Here is a 26,845-nt window from a genome sequence, read left to right on the forward strand (position 1 = left end):
TTTGATATGGGTAAGATTGGATTAGATAGATGAGGATAGTGTGGAGAGTGACAGATGTCACCTGAGTTTGTCATATGTCTGAACTGGCAAAGTCAGTTGGTAAATTATAAGTTTTTAGGCAGATTCCGTCAGATCAATAATACCTTCTTACCTACTCACTGTGTTAAAAATATTATAAATGTCATATTTTCGTAGAAGAAATTTGACATTAATGACATTATCACTCTTTGTCATTTCAAATTCCATGCAGATTTCGTTTTGTCTTACTCTATTTTAGTAAGTAGATATTTCAATGTAAAAAGCAAAGGGAAGCAAAAAAGCAAAGGGGAAGTCCCTTTGCGATTATCCTCCTTTCCAAGAGCTTGAAGATACTATTTTACTACACGAAAATAACATAATATTCGTAAAATATTTCTACATTGTTTCAATGCACCAAAGCGATTTAAATATGTAAAACACCAACATGTTATTCAAAAAAACAAGCGCCTGCAAAAAGATTAACAGCAATAATTCTTCCCCAGGATATTCTGCATGCATAATAATGCAGGATTTAAATATCGGTTGTTGGTGAAGGTCGCCAGGGGAGGGAAAACGCGGAGTGCAGCTCACCTCAGCGAAATGCAATTAGATATGTCTCGCGAGACTGACGCGACCGACACGTATAGGCTAAGAGCTAGTTTAGAAAATTGTCTATAAGATAATCCAAATATTTCTTGTTCTATTTAGTTCTTACTTTATTTGGCAAGCAATGCAGATTGCCATAGCCATATTTATTTACAAAAAAGCTATGACTACACTGAAGCTGCCAAATAAAATAATGTTCACTGCATTAATTTTATTAAGTATGTTAAATTAAATATAGCGCTCCATTATTTACTTCTTAACTATTTAACTTTATCTCCAAACCTTGCTACCCACTTTCAAAGAATATTTTTTGACTTAAATACCAGAAAAATCATAATAAAGCAGTCATTACTTTTTACATTTATTTACCTTTTTATGCTTATTTGTTTTTCATGGTTGATTGTTGTATATTTAATATTTTTTTTATAAAAGACTCTATTTACGGCCCTAGCTCTTTGCCTACACCTACCCTCGCTGATTTACATATAAATTGTAGCTAACTCACGTGACGAGCCAAGTAACCGCAGCAAAAAACCAATTTGGCTACATCTGTAGAGGGACTGGGAACAATTAATATAAGTGCTTACGTTTTACTAAGTCTGATTCTAGCAAATATGTGCAATGAATGAATTTTACGTAAGGTTTGTGGGTGGTTGCCTTCGTATTGGGACCCGTTCACACATTTATTAGTGGTTATTGTAAGTTCATACAATTGCTACTTGCTGTAGTATAGTGTAAAGTCACCTTAATAGACACAGTGTAATACTGCCTTAACAAAATAGTCTATGACAATTATGACATCTAGCCCCGCCCTCTCTTTAACTAATGGTAACATTCCATTTCTAACCGCAGCTGCACTACTAGTATTGAACGCGTCGCTGTTATTGTCAATTTCCATAGTAAAATGAACAGTAATGCAGCTAGCTGTCCTTGGAAATGGACTGTCACCTTTAAAGTGACATTCCATTTCCAACTGCAGCTGCAATACTGTTCATTTTACTATGGAAATTGACAATGACAGCGACGCGTTTCCATAGTAAAATGAACAGTATTTAATTGTAGTTGCAGTTGGAAATGGAATGTCACTCTAATGGTGGCAACTGCACTTCATCTTGTCCTCTTACTTAAATAAGTATGTAGGTACTCATATTAATAAGTAAGTTATTTGATAAAATATAAATACTACAATTGTAGACTCTCAGACGGTGTTTTATTGAAGACTACACTTGCTACTTGCGTTTAGTGGCTGTATGAACTTGCAATAAACAGTAATTAATGTGTAAACAGCGCCTTAATGTGAAGGCCAGCCATAATTATCCCTGCAGCCACACTTATCTATTTATATTGATTTTAGCTCTTATACAATTTCAGTTCAAATGATACCTATCAATACGTAAAAAGACGTAGTCGTAGTGTCGTAGACGTAGTCGTGTAGTAGACGTAGTCCTACGTGCGTTATTGTAAAAGATTACTTTTGTTTATTCTGTAGGATAACCGTGATTATTTATGATTAATATTAAATTGATCAAAATTTAAGAATTAAATTTAAAGTCAAATTGTTGATGCTTATCTATTTTTAGACTAATACTATAACTGACAACGACACAAACGCCATCAATTCCGCGTCTCAAAACAAAGTCTTTACAAAGTTAACATTTAAAGGTTTTAAAGCCTCTGTCTTAAACAACACGCTGCGATTGGCCGACTCCCACGGGCATCCTACGAGTAACAAAAATAACACATTAGCCAGTATTTGAACTACTTATGGAAATTTGAATATTGTAGGAAGTTTCGGCACATTGATGCTAAAGCTACACTACTACATACAAATTTATACGTAAAGTCAGTCAGAATTAAAAGACAAAAAAAATCTGTACGTAAGTAATTAAGTAAGGACAAACGAAAATAAAATACGACATTTTATTGGTTGTACAATCATTGTTCTAAGTGAAAAACAAACTACGGAACTTTCAGGCGAGCTCCATATTGGTGAAGGCGGCTCGTGTTTTTTTTTGCTTATTGAAGCATTATTATAAAACTGAACTAAACTAAAACAAACTACTAGAGACTAAGTAACGAACATACCCCTGGAATCCACTAGACCGTGACTCCTTGGTCCCTAAACCTACAAGTATATTCAAAGAGTCAATATACTGTAAATAATATTTTGACCTGGGCAGCTCTCCCGGTGAGCGCTCAGCTTAATAATATTTTTCACCTTGTTTCGCTTTCCAATTTTCCGCAAGTCACTCTCGGGGGTAACGGGCCGTGGTTTGATTTAGAAATGCTCTGTTATAGCAGGAGCCTTTAAATGAATCGTGTGGTTAGACACTAGTAGCCTAAGGGAGGTAACACTACGTTTATAGCGATAAGAGTTACTAAATGATTTAGGTATGTAAATCTACTGAAAACATTTATTATGGCCGATAATTTCCACAACCAGCCGTCTTTTAGTCGTTTAACTATCTAACTTGATTTATTATTGACATTATAGGAGCATGACATGACTGTCATGCACGCGTGCGAAATGCACATTCGAATAGGCTTCCTACGAAACATATAACTATTAATATAACAGTTGGTTGGTTTTTAATTGTTGTGTAAGATTTTATGAAAATTAACATTCGTCATTTTTTTCTGGGAAAAGCTGGAAATTGTATTGTTGTAAAGCCTTTAAAAAATCGGATAAGACAAAAAAAGCGGTAGATAAAAACTGTTATTTAAAATTTTGTGATTACTTAAAAACACCTAGTTAAAAGCTCTAATTACCAAGAAATTATATTATAAGAAATTACTTTAAAAAAATAAACATTTATATCTCCAAGAACCCCTCAAATGGAAAAACTATTTCAAGTTTGAAAACATTCCAACCCACGGCGATACCATAAGTAACGAAGTCGACGACGTCCCGGCTATTTTTGGAGACGCAATAATTTCATATTTCCCCCTCCATTGTCCACTTGCCGTCGCTTGACCCGGCAATCTAATTTGCCCCCTTGTTGGGCCAATGTTGCCAAATGTACAGTTAGAACAAAAATGTACTAAAAACAAAAATAGAGAAAACAAAAAAGAAAATTTAAGCTATTTTGAACAACAAACAGACTGGGATGAATAAATTAATTCATGAATTTCATAAGGTAACTATTTATTTATACGTTTATAGTGATAGTAAGTAGAAGAGATGCAGTAGAGATGCAGTTATAATCATTATTTTTAGGGTTCCGTAGCCAAATGGCAAAAAAACGGAACCCTTATAGATTCGTCATGTCTGTCTGTCTGTCTGTCTGTCTGTCTGTCTGTCCGTCCGTATGTCACAGCCACTTTTTTCCGAAAGTATAAGCACTATACTGTTGAAACTTGGTGAGTAGATGTATTCTGTGAACCGCATTAAGATTTTCATACAAAAATAGAAAAAAAACCATAAATTTTTAGGGTTCCCCATACATAGAACTGAAACCCAAAAATTTTTTTTTCATCAAACCCATACGTGTGGAGTATCTTTGGATAGGTCTTCAAAAATGATATTGAGGTTTCTAATATCATTTTCTTCTAAACTGAATAGTTTGCGCGAGAGACACTTCCAAAGTGGTAAAATGTGTGTCCCCCCCCCTGTAACTTCTAAAATAAGAGAATGATAAACCTAAAATAAATATGATGATGTACATTACCATGCAAACTTCCACCGAAAATTGGTTTGAACAAGATTTGGTAAGTAGTTTTTTTTTAATACGTAATAAACCGTAAATCCCAATTTTATTATGTTACTTGCTGTTACGGAACCCTTCATGGGCGAGTCCGACTCGCACTTGGCCGCTTTTTTTTATGTAAGATCCGTCCTTTGTTCACAGCACTAACGCAATTTTTATTCGTTAATATTCCAGGCTAAAACGCAAATAAATCCAAGAACATTCAAAATGCTATTATCAAAATACATATTTTTTTTAATAATGATGAAGTTAAAAACATACAAAATTATAAAAACAAATAGGTTCCATCTACTTCCTAAAACACAGGCTTCTAGCTGCACTATCACACGTTAGAATCCCAAACATTGGCCCAACTGCCCAACATTGGCCTAACATTGGCTGTCGGTAATATCTTTTCTCTTCATCACGAGATATCATGGGGCGCAGGTAGCCAGCAATCTAATTTGCCAAATTGAATTATACTGTCCAGGAAGTCGGCGATATATGTCCGAGACGTGTTATTGTAGGGGCGATGTTTTATATTTGACAGCTCTCGTGACATGGACGAAATAAATTGGTTAATGTGTATTGTTTTTTTTTAAACTTTGTTAGCAAAATTTTTCCATAGTGATGGTACCTTTACTCTTTCACATTTTGTCTTGCATTAAAGTTTGTACATCAGAGTTAGTTTGGTCTGAAACTATATATTTTTAAACAGTGAGTCACTGTAGGCTTTTCAAAATGACAATTCTAACTAGGCTGAAAAAATTATGTGTTATGAACATATGAGCTATGTCACGGACCTACTCTTATGAACCCATTCTACAGAATGGGCTCCAATTATTTTTGACGAAAAATATTCTGAACTTTGAGTTGAGTCTTATATCAGGTAACACACTCACACACTTATAGATTCACTCTTATGGACACTGTTTGAACCATCATTTTATTGACGTACAGGCCAAAGATGATACTCGTACCAAGTAAATAAAACCTGTACTTATCTCCACTTTTTAACAAAATTTGATCATTTTTTGCTATCCTCAAAATCATACATTGTTCTAGTATTTTAAATTCACAGTCATTTTATTTTAAAAAACTTGGACTAGGTAAGTCCCCTTTCTTCTTTTTCTTTAACATCGTCATTTTTTATCCATATCACGAGATGCCAAAGAAAAAGTAGAATTTCCCTCAAATCGTCGGCCATGACGGATAAAGAAAACTTGACAATGGTTATGGCTGGTTTATGGTTTGTGTGCGGAATGCCAAGGGTGTAACAGTACAGGTCCCTATTGTTGTTGAAGTATTGGGGGATTTAATCTTTTAATGCATTGAATACAATTTTAGATTTTGAGGCGGCAATATAGGATAGATACAGTCAGTACCTAACTGTCCCTTCAAGTCATCTTGGTTTATAATGTAATGAGATTACGAATCACTAGTAAAGTATGTAACGAGTTTAAAACACCTAATATTAAACCTGGCTGAATATTATAAAATTTATAAGTAACTAAATTATTAGACACATTCTCATTTGTTTAAAACTTAATTGACTATATTGTGTAATGGAAGTTACTAATTTCAATGATTGACTAAGTACTTTTCATTCTCACAAAGTAATTAAATAAAATGGTAGACAAATTATTAGGTCTCAATCATAGGTTTGATTACTACTTACTTACTTACTTACTTACTTAATGGCGCAACGACCCAAAATGAGTCTTGGCCTCCGACACGAGTACACGCCAGTTGTCTCGATCCTGCGCCATTTCCCGCCAGTTATCGGCATGGAGATCGCGCAAGTCCGCTTCAACCGCATCGCCCCAGCGATACCTGGGACGTCCGATCGGCCTCCGCCCTACCGGGCGTCCCAGGTATGCCCTCTTAGAGCGCCCCGATCCTCCTCCATTCTCAAAACGTGGCCGAGCCAGCGAAGACGGTGAGCCTTAGTCTCTTGATTACTACTTACTACTTATGTAAAAAAATAATGAAATCCACCCACTTTTACTTTTATTCTCTTTTTTAAACCTTTACCAACCAGCATCGTTACAATTTGAAATAAGAACTGCTAGCACAAATGTCACCGGGTTTCCACCAATCATCATTACACCTCCATTTGCACGGTACCACATAAAACACATTTCTAACCCCAAAGTAAAAGCTCAACAAATGCCAAAGTCAATGAGGTGATGAAGGTAATCCGCAGAGGTTTTTCATTCCAAAGCTTTACACGAGTCCAAATCTTAGTTTAACCAAAATAACAGGCCTATTCGGATTTCGAGATAATTACAAGATCTAGAGACGATTTAGAGATCAACTAGATCTACATTAGATATCGGCTAGATGTGACTTGGATATCTGAGTCATAACTTGTCGAAATCGTTCACGAGGACCTCCAGAATCGCGGAAACGTCAAATTTGACATACCTATCTATCTTACAAATATCTTTAAATTATCCATATCGTAACTTGTTGAAGTCTAGTAGAAATCTAGTTCATTTTCCGAATCGAGCCGTAAGTGAGCTCTTTGATAACGCATACGCGGGTAATACTGAAAGTTTCTATAATGAGCCACTCACTCACAGATTACGCAGTGAAAGAGAAGATTCCGTTTGAAAATAGAGCTCTTTAACTATTTCTTGAGGTACAAATACACCCCAGTTACCCATAGTATTTTAGGAATGATGCCAGTGTACTAATTGTATATCGAACGTTTATATTATCTACTTTTAACCCAAGAAATTTCAAAATTTTACATGACTTTCAATGTGCCTTAAGACGACAACAAAGTTATAGTTTGTAGGTATTTTTTGAGATTATAGGAAGGTGTTCCGCCGGACGGAAGCCGTGGCCTCGGGCGCCCTGTACACTCTTGGCAGCGGTCCGTCACAAATGAACTACGAGCGGTCGGGTTGAGCTGGAGCGAGGCCAGAGCGGTCGCTGAAGATAGAAAGGCATGACGCGAGCTTGTGAAGGCCCTTTGCACCTCTGGGGCGCCATAGGACAACAACAGACATAGGAAGTTGTAATACTTGGTATATCCAAAGGTCACGTTATTCTGGAAAAGAACTGGGTTCTCCCGCGCTTGAAATGTGAATGTGCAGGCAAAAAGGACCGCAAGGTAAATTCATCGATAGTCAATTGTGCTACAAATCGCACGCTACGCTTAAACGGCTTTTAGCGTTACTGTAGGGTTATCAATCGTGGATTTAAATAGATAGATTTAAAAAAATAGGTGTAACGTGATTTTGTTCTTTTTAAGAATTTCCAGGAAAAAACGAGCGTTGATTGATTTTGATCACTCAAAGACGTAGAAGAGTAATAGTTCACAGCAAATACCTACAGAATATACTCGTAGACCTGTATTTATTTTGTGCTGTGCATGAAAAAAACTAAAAGCATGATAAAAAAGAGATGACGACTATTAATTAATTTTATTTGTGAAAACGACGATTCAAATAACAAATTCTGGGAAATTACTGTGAAAATCCCATTCCTTATATAATTTCTAATTTTTCTACAGGATTATTTATAGCGTTGTTATAACTCTGCCTATGTCAAGTAATCTACCAGTTAACTTCCAATTTCTTGAATAAAAATGATGACATACAGTTATAGTAATTTATCTGCAAGTGTTTTCACCTGTGTCAACCCTACAGAGTGATCGTAAAATACGGCAAGGGACGTAATGCTCAGGTCGGACCGAGCCACTGATAGCCATTCATACGGTTCTTTCACGCTACATTTACCCTACTTGCACTGAAACGAAGGTGGGACCGAATTCACCAAATTTATGATCGTATGTTACTTCTTGGCGTGTTAATGTGACTTGCGAGCTAAAGACGTTCTTTTATACCATCATGTGCAAAAATATACTAACCAGCGATAGGGAAAGATTCATACTAGAAGAATAAAGATATATTTTCTCAAACATCCTGGAAGGAAGGATTGAAGAGACATGAAGCGAAGGAAAGCCTAGAATTACATAAAATATCTCAGCCAAGTAAAAAATAATGCTTCGTATGAGGAAATCAAATGACTGGCCCATGCTAGAAAGGACTGGCGATTATTTCAGTAGGGCTAAGATGGTCGCTTTTATATCATCTGTAACAACGCTAGTCACGTTTTAACAAGTATCGAAGTGCGAAAAACACGCATGACATGACATGTGATAAAATGCGTCCATAATATCCGTACAGAGCTCTTAAATTATGATGATGATGACAACGCATCGAACATAAATCGAAGAAGTATTGTAACGCAAATCAAGATGATTTTAACTTTTTTACCTTCAATCTAAACAGAAAACTTCAACAGAATCGTAATGAAACTACAGTAACTAGATACCCATATAACACACAGTAAATAATGAATTGCTCCTTTTCGCTATAACTTAATTTCCGCTATTAGCAGCACCCTAAAGGATGTGGAAGTAACTGAAGTAATAAAATAACCTATACATATTACAGTACGTAAATAGCTGCTTTTTAAATATTTTTCGAATATATCCAAATCGTAGCGTTGGTTACTCTCAGAAAAGTACCTACAATAAAACAAAGTAACTAGGTATATAAAACACAGTAAATATTATTTTCGTACATCTTTAAGAGACGCAAAAGGCAAAAGTAAATAACTAAACCTACGTATATTACTTATACAGGATGCTCCTTTATTCTTTCCTCGGAACACTTAACTCCAGCGGTATCGGCCGCACCTCGGCTTACCTCTTTACGACCAAGGGACGCTGATAGCTCCAATTACTGCCCAAGACACGTAAGAAACTCAAGGACATCCCTCATCATCATCATCTCCTCCTAGCCGTTTTCGGCTGCAGCGACTGCTATGCTACAGCTGAGAGCGTTGCTGGTGCGCTCTCGGGTGACTGACGTAGCCAATCTTTGCAGCAAATATGCGACCACATTCGCTGCAGGTCAGCACGTAATAATTATACGTGATGGCCACAGGTGGTCTGGCCTTTAGCTCGTCAACATATCTCTCATATTGATAATCTTTTCCATCACATGTCTACTGATAAAGACTGACTTATTAAATTTTTCATATTGGGCCAGGATTATTAAAATAGTGTCAGCTGACTGATAAGTGTCGGTCTGACGTCCGATAATGGAGACGTCAGACCGTCAACATCTCCAGGATCGACGGACAATGTCTCGTAGAGTGGCGAAACACGTGTATCATTATTTGATTCGGTAGTGGAGTTTGGTTGTGCTTAGGTACTTATTTACTCGTAGCTACATTTTTTACAAATTGATGCTATGAAAACCAGGTAAGATGGAAAGACTAAATTAGTAACTGCAACAGATGAAATACTACTTTTATACATAAAAACTTTTCGTCATATCCTCATAGCTCTTTCGTAGTTCCAGCGTTTCGATATATCGGGGTCGGTCACTCCCTTAGACTTTGTTACCTCGCCGGGAAATTGCTCTCGGCCCATACCTCCTTTTGCCATTATTCTTGCACTTTTTACTTATACTTATGGGTTTTTTGTATTAGCCGTGAGCGGAGGCTATTACAACCTCTACTTTTATAGATACTTTTAAAGTGCAGTAGACAAATTTATTGAACTGAATGTAATGAAGACGTGAATTCAATCATTGGACATGATACAGAAAATGTATAATTAATAAATTTGCTTACTGGATTCTAACCTGAAAATATCATCTTACTTAAACTGTTATTTGTACGACATTCCTTTGTCCTGTTACTATTTTATACTTCACTGTTCCACCTTTCCTACATTTTATCCACAGTTACCCATAAGATCTGGTTTAGACGCAAATGAATTTGCAAATTTTAGCTAGTAGATGTAAAATATCCCACTTTGCAGCATGAGTAAATAAAATGTTGTGATAGTTTCAATAAGCAGAATATCATAATCATATTGATAACAGCGTTGTGTGAAATTTGTACAAATACAACTAAAATAACTATAACGTAGAATTCCTTCAGTCCTAAGTTGAGGTGTTATGACCAAGTCACGTTCGCCCGTAACAGTGGCTTAACAGGTAACGTGAGTGCGCTTGATTTATTATGTGATTTATATCCTACTTTCAGTTACGATTCATTGGAAAAGTCAAAAATATGAGGTCGATAATATATCAAATACGTTTGTTATATTTGGCCCCACGTTGGGTGCCAATTGTAACATAGTAATTAAGTTTAAGACTTCAGTTGGTTAATAAAGGATTAGATCTCAACTGTTTGATATAGTAAGTAATTCTAAATACGTTTGTAATTTTTGGCCACACGTTGGGCGCCAAATTGTCACTTATTTAGTTTGTGACTTTACTTAGCTTAACAAGGTTATTAACATATAGAATATGAATTGATGACGTTCGAGGTTGGTTGTTAGTGGCTCTCCGACTTTTTGTACAGAACGTCGTAACAACAAAAATATTTAACTAGTAATAAAAAATATTAACTCCACTATATACCAATTTCTAGTAAGAAGACATACAGTGTACCTATGTATTTTTAAGTCACAATTCCAGAGATTTATACCTTGTATTTCAAGAAACTAAAAGGTATCAAAACAAGAGTCCACAAAACTTGACAATACAATAAAAAAAAAAGAAAAGCCAAAAAATAAAATTCAAAAACTTGAAATACTCCCTTAATTAATTTTCCAAACCACCAGGAACTTATTCACCAAAAAATAAATTCAATTAACAATAACAATTACAGACACGAAATTACCTTCGTCTTTAAAAATTACAGGCGATGTCATAAGTCGTTCGCTGCGGGTGACTGCTAGTCGACCAAACCGCTACTACCATATAAATAAACTGTTTTAAACTTTAACTTGGTGTAATAAAGGCTAGCTTAACTGCTTTGAAATTGTTGACGCGCAAATTGACTATTGCAACTAGCGTAAAACGATTTTGAGCTTTAAGGAGTTGGGAAACGGGTGGATGAGGGTGCATAGGTGGGGTGGCAGCCGTCCTCTGGCAGAAATATCCGAAGGTTTGTGACATTTAATCTTGCGTACAACGCGTCGGCCGTGGGTATCACTTGCCGCCTGATGATAGGGTTGGGGCTGCTGTATAGCCTGTGTATCGATGTTTTGAGCGCCTTATTTTTATTAATTATTTATATCAGATTAATCTACATAATATCCGTAATTTCAACCTCTTTGGTCATATCAAAGGTTTCTTCTCATTTTAGCGAGAGACCAATAAAACTAACTGATTACAGTTTCACAGATCTTGACGGTTAGAATTATTAAAACTATGACTTATTTTTGCTATCTGCTTATTTCTAGTCATCGCTGATGTTCGATACCGATATTTTATTCATTTGTACTTGTGCTTAGTACATTAACTGTCGAACAAGTGGGCTAAGCCGTAACCCGCAGCATTATTTTCTCTACATATTTATTTTGATCTCAACATGCGCGTCAGTATTTTTTTTTACTTACATTTCGTGATATAAATACTTTTTCACGCCACTGTTCGGAAATGTAGCAATAGATGGTCTAAAACCAAGCTGGAAAGCAATAGCTGTAGCACCTGAACCACCACTACTACAATGTTTCATTGTTATCATCATCTGTCATTGGTCACAGTTCGCTACAGCAATGAATATCATTTAAAACAAAAAAAAAACAATAAAAGGTCTTTTTTTGCGCAACTTTTTCCTTCAAAAATAAAATTAGGTTATTTATGATGTAAATGAAACGCGTATTCGATAGCAACTGATTTTATTAATCTACCCGCTAGTACATATTTTTATGAATACCCACACAACATCTTCCCCGTTACAAAAGTAAACCATAAGTACTTATGCCTAAAGTACATTATTATAATTACAGTGGAAATCAAAGCTAACTTTACTTTATAAGTATAAAGTAAGTATAATCATATTGTTGTATAATAGTTATAATTTTGGATTAATAAATGATGTTTATATTAATGACGTAATAGTATGATTGTTTCGAATTAATAATAATACATTTATGCTACTGCAAGCATATTACTTACTATCTTAACAAAATAGTAAACAAGATTGCATTATATTTATTATGTAATGATGTAATTGGGGAAATAAATTATTTAAATTTATAACATTAATAACATGCATATTACTTAATCTTATCTATCAATAGAAGCTGAGCTGACGCATGCGAGTATTACAAAATAACTATTCTTAATTCTTGACTCAGTAATATACATATCTGCATGCACGTAACTTAACTTAAGTATTTATTTTATTACCTACTTATATGTTTTTTTTTTTTTTTTTTTACATTATTCTTTATTGTGATTATTACAATAACTTTAAGCGAAACTTCTTTCATTGGCCTGGAAAAATTTAATGTTTTAAATATAGTTTTTCATATTAATGCGTGCCTTAACCGCTGCTTGTCTAGGTTCGCGAGATTTTTCCGTATGTGGTTGCGAGTTTGCTGCGGAACCCGTAGCTGCAGTAGCTCCGTCGGGTGACGGCGGCCTGTCGCTGTCGGCACTCGACCAAGCTTCGTCGTCACTCGGCAATTTGTCAGCAACGTTGCTGTCATTGACGGGTGAACAGCGCTCAAGTTTTATTAAATGGCGCCTGTTTCGTCTGATTCGCTTGTCGGAGCAATCAGTCACGAAATAGGAACGAGGTTGATCTGCTCGTGACTCGACACGGGCTTGTCTCCTGCGCTGCCCGTCTACCACCAGCACCGGGTCGCCCGGCTGTAATTCCGGCAGTGCCCGTGCTCGTTGGTCGTAATGTTGTTTACTAATTTGCTGGTTACGTACCATTCTCTCGTAGTCACGGCTGTTATCTCGGCTCGGTCGAAGTTTGCTCTCGTGTGACGGTAATCTTGTATTGAGCGTGCGTCCCATTAGTAACTGAGATGGCGAACTTAGGTTATCGCGGGGTGTAGTTCGGAAGTTTAAAAGTCCTAAGTGGAAATCCGTACCAGAATTTATAGATTTTATAAGAATATCTTTAATAGTTCGCACGCTTTTTTCACTACGACCGTTCGATTGTGCATAATGGGGAGATGTCGTAATATGGTCGAACTCCCATTCTTTTTTAAAACCCGCGAACTCTTTGGATGCGTAAGCAGGTCCGTTATCCGTAACTAATACCCAAGGAATGCCATGTCTGGCGAACTGATCTTTCATGGCTTCTATGACTGCCCTACTTCCTATGTTTTTGATTTGACTTACTTCGATAAAATTAGAAAAGTAATCAACCAGTATAAGGAAATATTTCGAGCCATATTGGAATATATCTGAACCTACCTTTATCCATGGTAAATCGGGTATATCATGTGGCAACATGGGTTCGCGCTGGGCCCTTGGCGCACGCGCGGCGCATGCCCCACAGCGGCGCACGCGGCGCTCCACGTCTCGACTCATTCCCGGCCAGAACATGACGTCACGCGCGTGCCGCTTACAACGATCGATGCCCATGTGTCCGTCGTGCACGCGACCAATCATTTCTGACCTCAGCGCTTTTGGTATGTATACTAAATTGTCCTTGAAAATTATACCATCTATATATTCGAAACTATCTCGCAACGACCAGTGTCCTCGCACTTTTTCGTTGACTTCATATTTACTGTGTGGCCAACCTGCACGTATATATTTAATTATTAACTGACACTCTTCATCCTCTGCAGTCACTTCTCTGATTGTACGTAGCTTACCGTCACTGAATCTGACATTTTCCAATAGGAAAACTGACTGGTCGTTTATTTCTTCGGATACCTTGTCACTAATGTTATCCGGAAGGGGTGCTCGAGACAACGTATCTGCAACATACATATATTTACCTGGCTTATACACGACCTTGAAATCGTAACCCTGTATGCGAAGCATCATCCTCTGCAAACGCGCTGGCACCGAATCTAAAGGTTTTGAAAACAATGCCTCCAGAGGCTTGTGATCCGTCTCGACTGTGACGTCACCATGAGCGTACACGTATTGATGGAATCGCTCCAGTCCGAAGACGATGGCAAGAAGCTCCTTTTCAATTTGTGCATACCTGGTCTGTGCGTCTGTCAGCGTGGCAGACGCAAACTCGACAGGCCGGCCCTCTTGAAGGATCACAGCGCCCAGCGCGTGCTGACTAGCATCTACCGAGACCAGTACTGGCGCGCGCGGGGCGTACAGGGCCAGCACAGGCGCGCCGCTCACCAACGCCCGCAGCTGTCCGGCGGCTGCCTCGTGCTCCGGCTCCCAGCACCATTCCGTTTCCTTTTTTAACAGGGCTCGTAAAGGTGACGCCACTTCTGAGTAGTTAGGTATAAATTTGGATAAGTAATTCACCATACCTAGAAACCTTTCCAACGACGGTCGGTCGTGTGGAGAAGCCATCTTCTCGATAGCCTTAACCTTCTCTGAGTCAACGCGCATACCCTCATGACTAAACGTGTGACCGAGATAAGTAATTTGCTGTACCCTAAATTCGCACTTCTGTTTATTAAATTTAATACCTACCTCGCGTGATCTGTCCAGCAATGACTTCAATCTTGCATCGTGTTCCTCTAAGGTACGTCCATAGACTATAATGTCATCGACGAAGGACTCGACCCCCTCCAGATCCTCCAAAATTTGACGAACTTTAGAATGGAACACCTCAGACGCACAGTTTATACCATACGGGAGGCGTAAGAACTGGTACCTACCGAATGGTGTCCCGAATGTACATAGGTCGGCACTGGCATCATCTATTTGTACCATCCAAAAACCAGAGCGAGCATCAAGCTTGCTAAAATATCGCGCACCCTGCAGCTTAGTGGCAATTTCGCCGAGCGCGGGGAGGGGATAGCGAGCACGGCGCACAACGCGGTTGAGCGGCCGCGGGTCGAGGCACACGCGTAAACTGCCGTCTTTTTTCGCGGCCACTACAATCGCATTGACCCACGGTGTGGGGTGGGACACTTTTCTAATCACCCCCATTTTGACCATGCGTTCTAGTTCACCCTGTAGCTTGTCACGCACACCCATAGGTATCTTGCGAACCGGACAGACTGACGGCTGCGCTCCTTCCTCAATACTAATAGTATACTCACCCGGCAATTTACCCAGGCCATGAAAGAGATCCTCATAATTATCTAAGGAAAGTGAATATATGCGTTTTACTAGACCTAAGTCCTCACAAGCATATTTGCCCAAAACACTCTTTCTATCATCTCGACATATAACAAACCGCAACGGATATAAACGTTCTTTATATAACCAATTAATAATACACGAGCCGATCATAGGTACAAAATTTCCGCAAAATGATTCGGCCCTAATATTATCTGATGGTTCTATACTAGCACTGTCAAGACCCAATTTTTTGAAATTTTTCATTGATAAAACGTTTAAATCCGAACCAGTATCAAGCTTAAAAGTCTCGGCCCTACGATTATCACTAACTAGTAAAGTTTCATACCATTTTTTGCGGTCTTTATGATAATCAGAGTCCACATCGATCCCGTCGATGAAGTACAGCTCGTCGTCGTCACCGTAACCGTCCTCTTCCTCAATTTGATACACTTTGTTCGCTCTTTTAAATGGGCACTTTACCTTAAAATGACCTGCACCACCACACAATAAACACTTTGCACCTCTCGCTGGACACCGCTGACCTCCGTCGCAGTAGGTACTCCCGCAGGCAGCGCAGGAGCGGGCCGCCGCGCTCGGGCTGTCGGCCCCGCGCGCCCCCGCGCCGCCGCCGCCGCGCCGGCCGCCGCGTCCCCGCCAGCGCTGCGGGCGCCTGCCGCGGCCACCCGAAAACTGTCTCGAGGTTCCATACAGTACATCCACTGCCGACGTTGACGGTGTCCCGGCAACCTTAGATTCCTCGATTTCGCGCTTCTCTTCACTTGACATCTCGTTTGCCTGAGTAATCTTTACCGCCTTATCCAAAGTTAGATCCTCCGCCCTAAGCAAGCGATCGCGTACCTTGCTGCTGGCCACACCGCACACAATGCGATCACGCATTAGGCTCTCCTCGAGGTCCTTGAACTCGCACTGCTGGGCAAGTATTTTCAGTGCCGTTACGTACTCGTCTATAGATTCACCGCTTTCCTGGTTCCTAGAGAAAAACTTGAATCGTGCCATTGTTTCATTCTGTTTGGTCCCAAAGTGATCGTTAAACTTTGCCACTAAAGTTTTTAAGTCATCGCGGCTCTCATCTTTTGTAAATTTGAAGGTCAAGTAAACATTATAACCTTCCGACCCTATTAGGTTTACCAGCAAACTGGCTTGCACGTCAGTTGTTTCCTTACAGACACCCGAAGCCTTTAGGAATACTTGGAATTGCGTGTACCACCGGCGCCACGCCTCGGCGCGCGCGGCCGGGCCACCCTCCAGGCACAACTCTGGCGGAGGCCGCGCATGCTCCATATTGTTTACACAACACAATTTAGCACTAGCACACACTCTAAACTGCACGAAACTTATTTACTTGCCCGAAATGCCTTTAATATATAATAAAATACGGCACCGCTGTCACCATGATGTAAATGAAACGCGTATTCGATAGCAACTGATTTTATTAATCTACCCGCTAGTACATATTTTTATGAATACCCACACAACAATTTATAGAACCAATTTCTTGTTTAAAAAAAAAAGAAATGACAAAACCATTCACTTCATTTTTTTTTAACAATTATCCATTCAGTTCACGCTTAAGGCGTTTTTGACTTTTGTAGCTGTTTGTGGTTTTTTTAGCAAAAACGCTTCTAATTTTAGAGTCGGTTTGAAGCAAATAAATGAATGTAATAAAAATAAAAATAAATAAAAAATTAAATAACAGAAAAGCGCCTCTTAAAAGTGGTAAAAAAGTAAAAAAGCGGGATCTGAAAATACTTACTGAATTGGATAGTGTAAATAGTGTTTGACTAAAAAATATAAGAAACGCGTATCTACGCTCGCTATAAAAATGAGTTCTTCTAGTGAAGAAAATGATATTCTTACGCTGACGCCTACCGAAATTCAAGAGACAGTACAGGCAGTGGCTAGTAATTTGCTACCAGAGAAATCGCGGGCTAGTACTTATAGTTATGCAAATGTTTTCTTATTTCCTCGCAGTAGTCGTGAAAAGCACTGTAATGCCTCGGCCGGAAACGCTAAAGATGGACTCGTATTATTCGAGGGCCGACACTAACGTGTCGGCCCTCGAACTCACTCGTCCATCTTTTAGCGGTTTTCCGTCCTCTCCTACAATGTACTATTCTATTTAGAACTTGAACTATGAATAATTAGGTATACAATACAATATAAATCGTCTTTATTGCACAACCTTAAGATAAGATTTACAATAAAACACACACAATGCATAAAGACAGAGGTAAACAACAGGTAGCCAAACTTAGCTAGTAGAAAATCATAATTTTAAGTACATTATATTAATATTTATATAATTATTTTTTATCCCACAATAACTCGACCAAGAAAATCGAAACTAGCCGTACCTCTCGAGACCTAACGATAAAAAAACAATCTATCGAATCCCCCCATCCCTAACCGCAAGCGTCTGCAGAAATTCAATTAACATTACCTCCAGTCGCATGCACCTTTATTTCCGTTCGGAGTCACTTACCCCACTTACCCCCCTTACCCTATGGGGGGTAAGACGGTAATGAGGTCCGGCGATCGTTTAGTTTGAGGTAATGGTGTACGTGCGGAGTGAGGGCAGTTTGGGAAGTGAACCGGTATTAGGTAAGTTTGTTTGAAGTAAATCACTTGTGGTTGCCGTGAGTTGGTTTGGAGTGTAAAGTTAGCAAATAAACAAAGAGGTCTATTCAAATTTAATAAAATGTTATAGTTTTGATATGGTTTTGATACGAGTTTGATGGCGCGCATCTCACGCACGACTTTAACTTTAATTTCGCATGCACCAATCCGCATGAGCGATTTGCAAGATCGTATCATAATGGAATCTGTAACAAGTAGTTAAATCTGAATTGGGCTTAAAGTCACTAGATGTAGTTACCGAATTTGTTTAGTTATACATAACAAATGCGGCAGGGAATCCATATTGTTGCTGCTTTTGAGTTTGTGGTTAAGAAAACTTTTACCTACATGAAATCTGATTCAGATAAGTAAGAGCTGAGACAATAAAAAATATGATCAATAAAAGGGGCATCTGAAAATTTTTGGTTACTTATTTACAGTCACAGTGTAGGAAGAAGTCATAGAATATGACGTTTATAGAAAAGTTTAGTTTGTGTAGAGTTAGCGTAGACGGACTCTACATTGAGACGTTCGCTAAGTTTTTTTACCTCCACTGCCTAATATTCGTTCCCTCAGGCCCATAAGAAGGATAATGAGCAGTTTAATAATTAAAGTAATCGATCAGAGCGACATTGATGGAGCTACCGTCCGCCCGCAACGAGCCGTGGCGGTGACACGTCTAATATCAATCTCATTCATCTCACTGTGTGATATTCGACATAACATGACTTCAGTATATAGGGTAAGACCACCAGTGAATGAACACTTAAGCAATTATCCAAGTTTGAAAAATCATTGCTCAGCATACATTAATAATTGGTATAATTAACTGCAATTTAATCCAGGGGTCGGAAACCGGTATTTTCTCCATACAAAAATACCGGTATTATTACGTTCGTTTTCGTTCTTTGGTTTATTATTTCATTTTTAATGGGACAATCTAATAATACTAAGTTGCTACCTAAATACATGATCCAGTCCTATCTAAGGAGCATAAAATAATTCAAAATATTGGGCTGTTTCGGGGTTTTTAAAAAATACCGGTTCCGAGCCCTGATTTAATCAATCCTCATTTAATAAATAAGAAAGTAATTTCTGCGATTTTTAATTACTTTCATAGTTTTTGAGTTATACCAGAATTTACCAAAAACTACCCAAAAACCTAATGAATGTACATAAAAACTAGTGAATGAACACCGAAAAACCCAGTGAATGAACATTATTTAACTCTTTTAATTAGCACAATAAAATCATTTTTATCACAAACACCGTTTCCGGCTCTATTTTAATAGGTATAGCGATAGCGTTTATATCTTTTTATCCCTCCATATTGACTTCAAATCGATTAGAATGTCATAAAATGATGGTTATTTACCAATAACATAGAAACCCGTTACATATTAAAAGGAAAAAATAAAATCAACCATTAAAACAAGAACCAACGTGCATAATTTGATGAAAAGGGGTCATGCTCACCAAATAATGCTTAAAACAATAAACTTGTCACGGCATTGTTCGTGGTTACACTGTTCATACATAGAATTAGTAGAAATCCAATAAATGAACAAGCCAAATTTTGTATTGTTCATACATAGGCATGACAAATCTAGTAAATGGACTATAGAAATTTGGTTTGTTCCAATACTGGCTAAATGAATCGGAATCGTTTTCTATGCAGAATCACAAAAAATAAGCTCAATACGATTGCGTTTACATATACATTTGGGAAAAAAGTTAAATCTACGCGACACCAGTAAATGAACACACTGTTCATTTACTGGTTTCAGAACATTTGATGAGCCAGTAATGGAACTATAAAAAATAAAGACTTAATCGCATAATATGCCGACAAAGTGTACATAAATAGAAGGTTCAACTCATAATCTAATCAAATAACTAAACTTTGTACTGGTAAAGATTAAATAAGCACTTCATATGTTGCTCCAAACGTACACTGTCTTATCTGGGATCTAATATTTCCATACAAAACTTCAAATCCAGAAACACGTAAACTTCAAACGCCAGTCACATCCTAACTGGTCAAAAATAAATTTATTACGGGTTGTCATTGCATAGGAAATAGAATTGTTAATAAGAAAAAAAATATGACAAGTGGAAGAAATTGCTACATTTCTTATTTTAGACAAAAAACGTGATTTTGTTCATTCACTGGGGGGTGTTCATTCACTGGAGGGTTTACCCTATATGTATTTAGTGGGAGAAGATTATGCAATTATCAATAAATCATAATTATAACTTTTCCACCTAAATAATAAGTCCCACTGCTAGATACAGGCCTTCTCTGATTCGCAAGAGGGATTAGAATATAATACATAGGTACCTTAGCATTTCATCGCGGGTGTATTCAGGTTTCGCTACGATGTTTGATCCTTCCCGGAAAGCTAGTAGTACAAAGGATATTCCGTACATCGGTACAGGCCTGGATTTTAACTCGTGACCTATGAATTGAGAGGCGCCCACCATCTCTTCCACACTTGCACGCCTAAATGTGTGTCCTAGGGCCAAATTCGACATGTACAACTGTCAGATTTCGCATCCACGTCAAATCAACAGTTGATTTTATCGCATACTGAGTGTTGATTCCATCAACGGTGGATAATATCATTTGATACAACCAAAACTCAACTCTAAACTAAGGGTGGTTCGATTTGGTTTGCTTGTCACCCTAACTGTGGATTGTTAATGTCAAATTTTGACATTGTACGTATTCGAGAACTTATGATTTTTCCCACATCAACGGGAGATCAACACAATACGTCAACGTCGCTTGTCGAATAGGGGTCCTGAATTAGAAAAACTGACTTGACAGTTGCAGGCGTGTAGTAATGAAACTATGTGCGAAATCAGGAAACAATCAAAAAATTTAAGAAATAGTCAAGAAGCATTTAGTGTTTTTGGGAAGTTATGCCTTTTTCACTGGATAAACAGGGTTTTATAAAAAATCCGTAGATATACTTTTTCTATTCAACTTTCAAGCACAACACTTTAAAAACAATTCCACACAGAAAGTTGATAACCTGCCCTCAATATTCTCACCCAAAACCAACAGGTCGTATCGACAGGTTCAATTTAATGCACATTCGACTTACATTGATGAGCATTATTTCCATCTCTCCAACACAACAGGTCTTATTTACTGGTTTAATGTAAGGCACATTCGACCAACAGTGGTGAGCGTTTTTTCCAACATCCCTCCAACACCTGAGCCCGTATTTGCACGCGGTAAAAGGTGGTATCCGGTTCCCTTCTCGGTTTACAGTTAAACGGTGTTTTTCTCTTATTGGAGCTGGTAACTTTGTACAATAAAGTTTTGGTTTTCTTTAGTTATTCTTTTTACAAGGTTAACAGGAAAATCTTCACGATTTTCATGGATTAGCTTAACAAGACCAACTGTTAAAAGAAAGCTCTTATAGTTTCTAGGATTTATTATTATTACTTTTACTATATAAATCATTCAAAATACCATGAAAAAATTATATAAACTAAACACCTACTTCATTATTCATAACAAAATAAATTATTCCATTTACTGATCAGATCCGAAAACCACCAATTCCACTTAGTATATTTTAATTCCATTTTAATCATCCAAATACATCTTAACATACATGGTTTAGTTAAATAAAGTAACGGCTCGATTCTGAAAATGTATTAGATCTCTACTAGACCTCAACAAGTTATGATATGGATAATTTAAAGATATTTGTAAGATAGATATGTCAAATTTGACGTTTTTAAATTTAACGATTTCGACAAGTTATGACTTAGATATCCAAGTCACATCTAGTCGATATCTAATGTAAATCTAGTTGATCTCTATATCGTTTCTAGATCGTGTGATTATCTCGTTTCCCGAATACGCGTGTAAGTTGGTTACTAATTGTTATTTTTTGGCTAAAAATAATGCATCAGAGTCGACAAGACGAGAAGTAGATGTAAAATAAATATTTAAACTATTTCCATATTATTTATTATTTAGCCTTTGTACTTAACCTAAGTGCTAAGAGGAACATCACCAGAGCCGTGACAATAGACGCAAATGTAGGAATCAATTACGACCGGTGTGGGCGGATGATGAATCCGAGCCCCGAACACCCACGTTTCGGCTCTTGTTTACTGACAATTTTACAAAAGATATCTCCAAATATAATTATTTCAATTAAGGGAATAATATAAAAATATTTAGGAGTAACTAATTAATCATCAGAAAATAGAAAAAAAAGTCATAAAATCCACCTCTGCTAAACATTATAATATTATTTATCAACATGGAAAATCAGCAGGTTCGACTAATTTAGATTTTGCAGTTTACAAGTATGTACCTAAGGAAGATCAACCGTGATGTCTTGTCTTGTAAAATATTATTATTGCACCAAAACCATAGACCAACCATAGACCAAAAATAACCATTAACCATAATATATAAACTAGATAAACCATACTCTCCTCTCAGTTATAGCCGCAACTAAACTATTGAATCCTTTCAAAATCTACTCAAATCCCAAAGTTTCAATTGAACCCACTTAAGCCATAACTGGAATGGCGATCATAACTCTCAGTATTAAGTGCACTTACATTACCTGCTATAATACTAATCCGTGGGGACCGAACGTGATCTTGCTGTAACACCTCTACTTAGGGATTGGGAGAGCTGTGAAAAGTAAGGATGGCATTATGAAAGCCAAATATTTATAATGTGAATGTGTGTTGTAATTTACAATTTGTAAGCCAATTTTCTTGAAATAGGGTGTAGTTTTCGATATTACAGTCTGTTTCTACTATAGTTATGGGACCATTTACTTCGTTCGAACCCCAAAATATCACCTTGCCACTTGCCTTAGAAATGCTACTTGAAAGGTTATTTTAAATAAACTCATCCACCAAGTTACAATTGGCACCCAACGTGGGGCTTGGTAACGTGGGGATTTAATTGAACTATTTAAACCCACTTAAACTTTTTGCTGATGCTGCCATAACAAATATTCAATAAAATAATCTAAATCATTAGAAGTATTATAACAAAATATATTATTTTCAGAAAATATTTTTATTTGTTTTTATTTCAAGTAGAAACACTACTATACCCTACCTACCCACCTACTACTACTATACTATACCTTGGTTACTTTTTCTTAGTATATGACATTTATTTCAGTTTATAATCTAAACAACGAGAAAAAGTGGGGAAAATTTCTGATAACGCTTTTTTTGTACAACTATTGTACGTATGTCTTAAAAGATTGCCTACCTACATATTTGTCATGCAAAATTGCAGTTCCAGTCAAACAAATTAATTATTGAAATGTATGCAAATAAAAATAGTTCCAATAATTACTAGTAGATTTCATCGGTAGGGGTTCATCAATCAACTCCAAACTTTCCCCTTTTTCGTTCGTACCTCGGCCATCAAAACAAAACCCATCTCCTGGATTCCATTATATAGCATCAGATAAGTTATCTCCGCCATCCGTCTCCTTCAGCTACCTTGATGTTTTACGTGTTTTCAGATTGGACTTTGGGTTTAAAGGTTGTGGGGGTGAAAATAAAATGTTTGTTGCATACCATACATGGAAAAAAACAGGAAAAAATATACATTTTATTACAGTACAGTAAACAGAAAAACATTAATAATTGGTATTTGATTTTTTTGCTACTTCCAATAACTTTAACGAATAAAATTCATTGACATTAACGAAAAAATACGCAAGGACATTAACGAAAAAAATCATTGATTTGAAGGCTAGAGCATATTTCTCTTAATTGCTTATTACTTAGGTACCTAAATAATAGTAAAGAATAGTTATTGTTGTTTAAAACCCGTCTTGTATCTGAATATTATTATAAAACTCCCAGTCTACTTTTCTCAAAAGCAACCTTCATGTTTCATCGCAAAACTATCATAAATGTCGCGGGCAGCGTTCCGCTCAGGTGGGCTTGGGAACCGGCATATTTCAGAGCATAGTGATGTAAAGTAAATAGCTCAATAATTCATCGATATTCGCTAGACGCCAGACTGCATAACTCAACGTGTGTCGCTAGGGCGGGGACGCCAACGATTTAGTCATTGTCGATATTGCGTATTATATATAATGTGGTGCTCCACAATCATAGTAAAAGAAGTAGGTACCTAATAAATACTAATTTAATGTCACAAAATACCAAAATGACAGATCGATCGGAAAACTAAAAAAGTAATTTTGACTTAGGATGTAGAAACACAATTTTGTAAACCACTTAACATATTTTGCATAATCTTTCTTACCTACCAGAATACTCTTAATTGCACATCTTGATAAAATGAGCATTACTAACAGGGAAAAATATATTTTTTATAAAAGTAGTGGTAGTGGTACAAAAATAGATGTAAATATGTATTTTAAATATGTTCGCATGTCAGTGATGTAGTGAGTTTTTATGAGAATGAATGTCACTAAACCTTAAACCTTAATTATGTGTAGAGTTAAAGGTGACTCAGCTCAGGTAAGAAAGCACATCAAATTGTATGAAAGCATCTCATAACAATCAGTTAGATTCATATAATATGTATTCTCATTTCTTTTATTGATTTTATTTTCTTTTCCTTTTGTAAGATTTGATTTGTTTTCTGAAAGAGCTACGTATTTGTGATTTCATGTGCATATATGTTTATTTTTTATATCAAATTCTATAAAGTTATGTACTCACTGAGTATAATTGCATGAATTCTATAGTAATTTAAATTGTATTAATTACTCGTAATGCATGTTAATTATAAGATGTAATAATGTTTTGAAAAGATGTGTCCCGCCGAGTTTGTTGCCGGTCCCATATTGGGATACCCTCCTCCAATTGAGGGGGGATTTAAATCTTCTCGGGGCAGAGGTGTACGGTTGGAGCCGGTAAAGGTTTATTTGACGTTCATAAGCGCATTGTAATATGCCTACTTGAATAAACTATTTTTTATCTTATCTTATCTTATCTTTAAACCTTATGGTGATTTTTTTATGGTAGTCAACGTCTTATATTCATGGACCTGTCACATGATTTGCGTGGCAAAAAATTTGAATAAAAATATATTAAACATTTTATCGATGTCATAAAACGTCAAGTTAATATTGTTAGCTCCACCTGTTAGTTACATTATGTTTGTCGATGTCAAAAAACATCGATAAGTGAACATCGATGTTTCGTCAGTCCTACGCCCGGAATGTGACAAATGCTTCGCAGCGGGGCGGGCGGTTCTCTAAACACACGATTTCACTCTTATTTCACGAACTGCTGCGCTGCACATGGGGAAATACTTCAAGGGGAAGTTAGGGTACCTATTTTAGTTTTGAAGGTCGTTTTCTATTAGTCTCTAGGTAGGTAGGTATATATCCTTCAGGAATACCTAGAGATGACAAACCTAATGGTAATAAAGTTAATTTATTAAATGAAATATAGTTAATTAAATAAAACTAAGAAAATAAACTAAACATAATTACCAAACCTAAATGTATATAAACTTAAATATTTACTCTGGCAAACCAAAATATCAGTAGAAAAAGGCGCGAATTTTGTATTGGAGCTCGACCCTTTGCGCCTATATATTTCTAACTTTCTGCGTTATTCTACATGTAGGTATATAGGTATTTATAATGACCAAATAAAACTTAAGTGAATACTTCAAGAGTCTATAGCGGCTATAAGAATATAAATGAGCATTCCATAACAACTATCTTCCAAACCTGTCTGAAGACTTCAAACAACCACATTATAATATCATTAAAATTCCAAAACGACGTCATCTATCTCTTAAAAACTTTCAACTTTACCTGAAGCAGTTTTAATGAAAAAATAATTTCAATTTGCCGAGGGGAGGTTCGGTCGGCCCCCGGATTAACTTCGTATATTTCAACAGTGGCCGTGAGATATATAGGAGCGGCCGAGGTGCTCATATATATCTGAACACTCACTCTAACGCCTTGACAATAGAAACGTGTTCAGATATTAGTGAGCACATACCGTGAGGAAGAAGATAAAACTATTAAGATTCAAGATTCAAAATATTCTTTATTCATGTAGGCAAGAACAAGCATTTATATATAGTCATAAACTATGAATCACTACTCCTGCCACAGGTAATGTATATGTCGGCGGCCGATCGTAAGATCAGGCATATTGTGAAATTCCTACGCATATCGTGAAACGTGAAAATCTTTGAAGCGTTCCCTAAGTCGACGGAGCCCCGCTACGCGGGGCTCCTATTTCTGGGCAGTTTGCCCTTCGGGCATCTGAAGCAACCTAACGAACCTATCTTACCTATATATTGGTTTAATGTGACTATCGTCAAAACATTACACAGGAACATTACGATCTGCCTGATCTTACGATCGGCCACCGACATATATACCTACATTATTGGCATTATTTATAAATTATTCTGTACTAGCTGTGCCCGCGGCTCCGCCCGCGTGGAATTCGGTTTGTGTCAGTAAGCTGCTAAATATATAAAAAATAGTAAATTACATTACGCTGTATTTTTTTATTCAAAAAATTTATAACATTTTTAATTTCCTGCATGATAATTTCTTAAAATAATTCTATCTTATTGTTTCATACTTATTAGAGCGCGATTTGTAGTAGTCCGACTACGCCCGACTCTTTTAGTATGAGAAAGTCGAAGTCGCCTAGCTTTGGACCGCGTGCAGTGCGCCACATACGTCGGGCAATTCCCGACTCTTTTAGTATGAGGGCGCCGAAGGAGCCCGGCTTTGGAACGCATTCAGCGCGCCACGTGCGTCGGCCTTAGCCCGACGCTTTGAGTATGAGGGTGCCTTCGGCTCCCAATTTTGGCAAGCGTTC

General features: G+C 37.2%; 2 protein-coding genes across 2 annotated transcripts in view; both read right to left on the reverse strand.

Moving 5' to 3' along the window:
• LOC134664315 (neurexin-4) overlaps positions 1 to 26,845 on the reverse strand; it is a 426,329-nt gene that overhangs the window by 144,595 nt on the left and 254,889 nt on the right. The gene's annotated exons all lie outside the window — the stretch shown is intronic.
• LOC134664303 (L-aminoadipate-semialdehyde dehydrogenase-phosphopantetheinyl transferase) overlaps positions 16,698 to 26,845 on the reverse strand; it is a 264,536-nt gene continuing 254,388 nt past the window's right edge. Inside the window, exon 3 of the mRNA XM_063520871.1 lies at positions 16,698 to 16,708. The gene's annotated coding sequence lies outside the window, so the exon portion shown is untranslated. The remainder of the gene's footprint in view (positions 16,709 to 26,845) is intronic.

The sequence above is a fragment of the Cydia fagiglandana genome, chromosome 5 (assembly GCF_963556715.1).
Source record: "Cydia fagiglandana chromosome 5, ilCydFagi1.1, whole genome shotgun sequence".
NCBI lineage: Eukaryota > Metazoa > Arthropoda > Insecta > Lepidoptera > Tortricidae > Cydia > Cydia fagiglandana.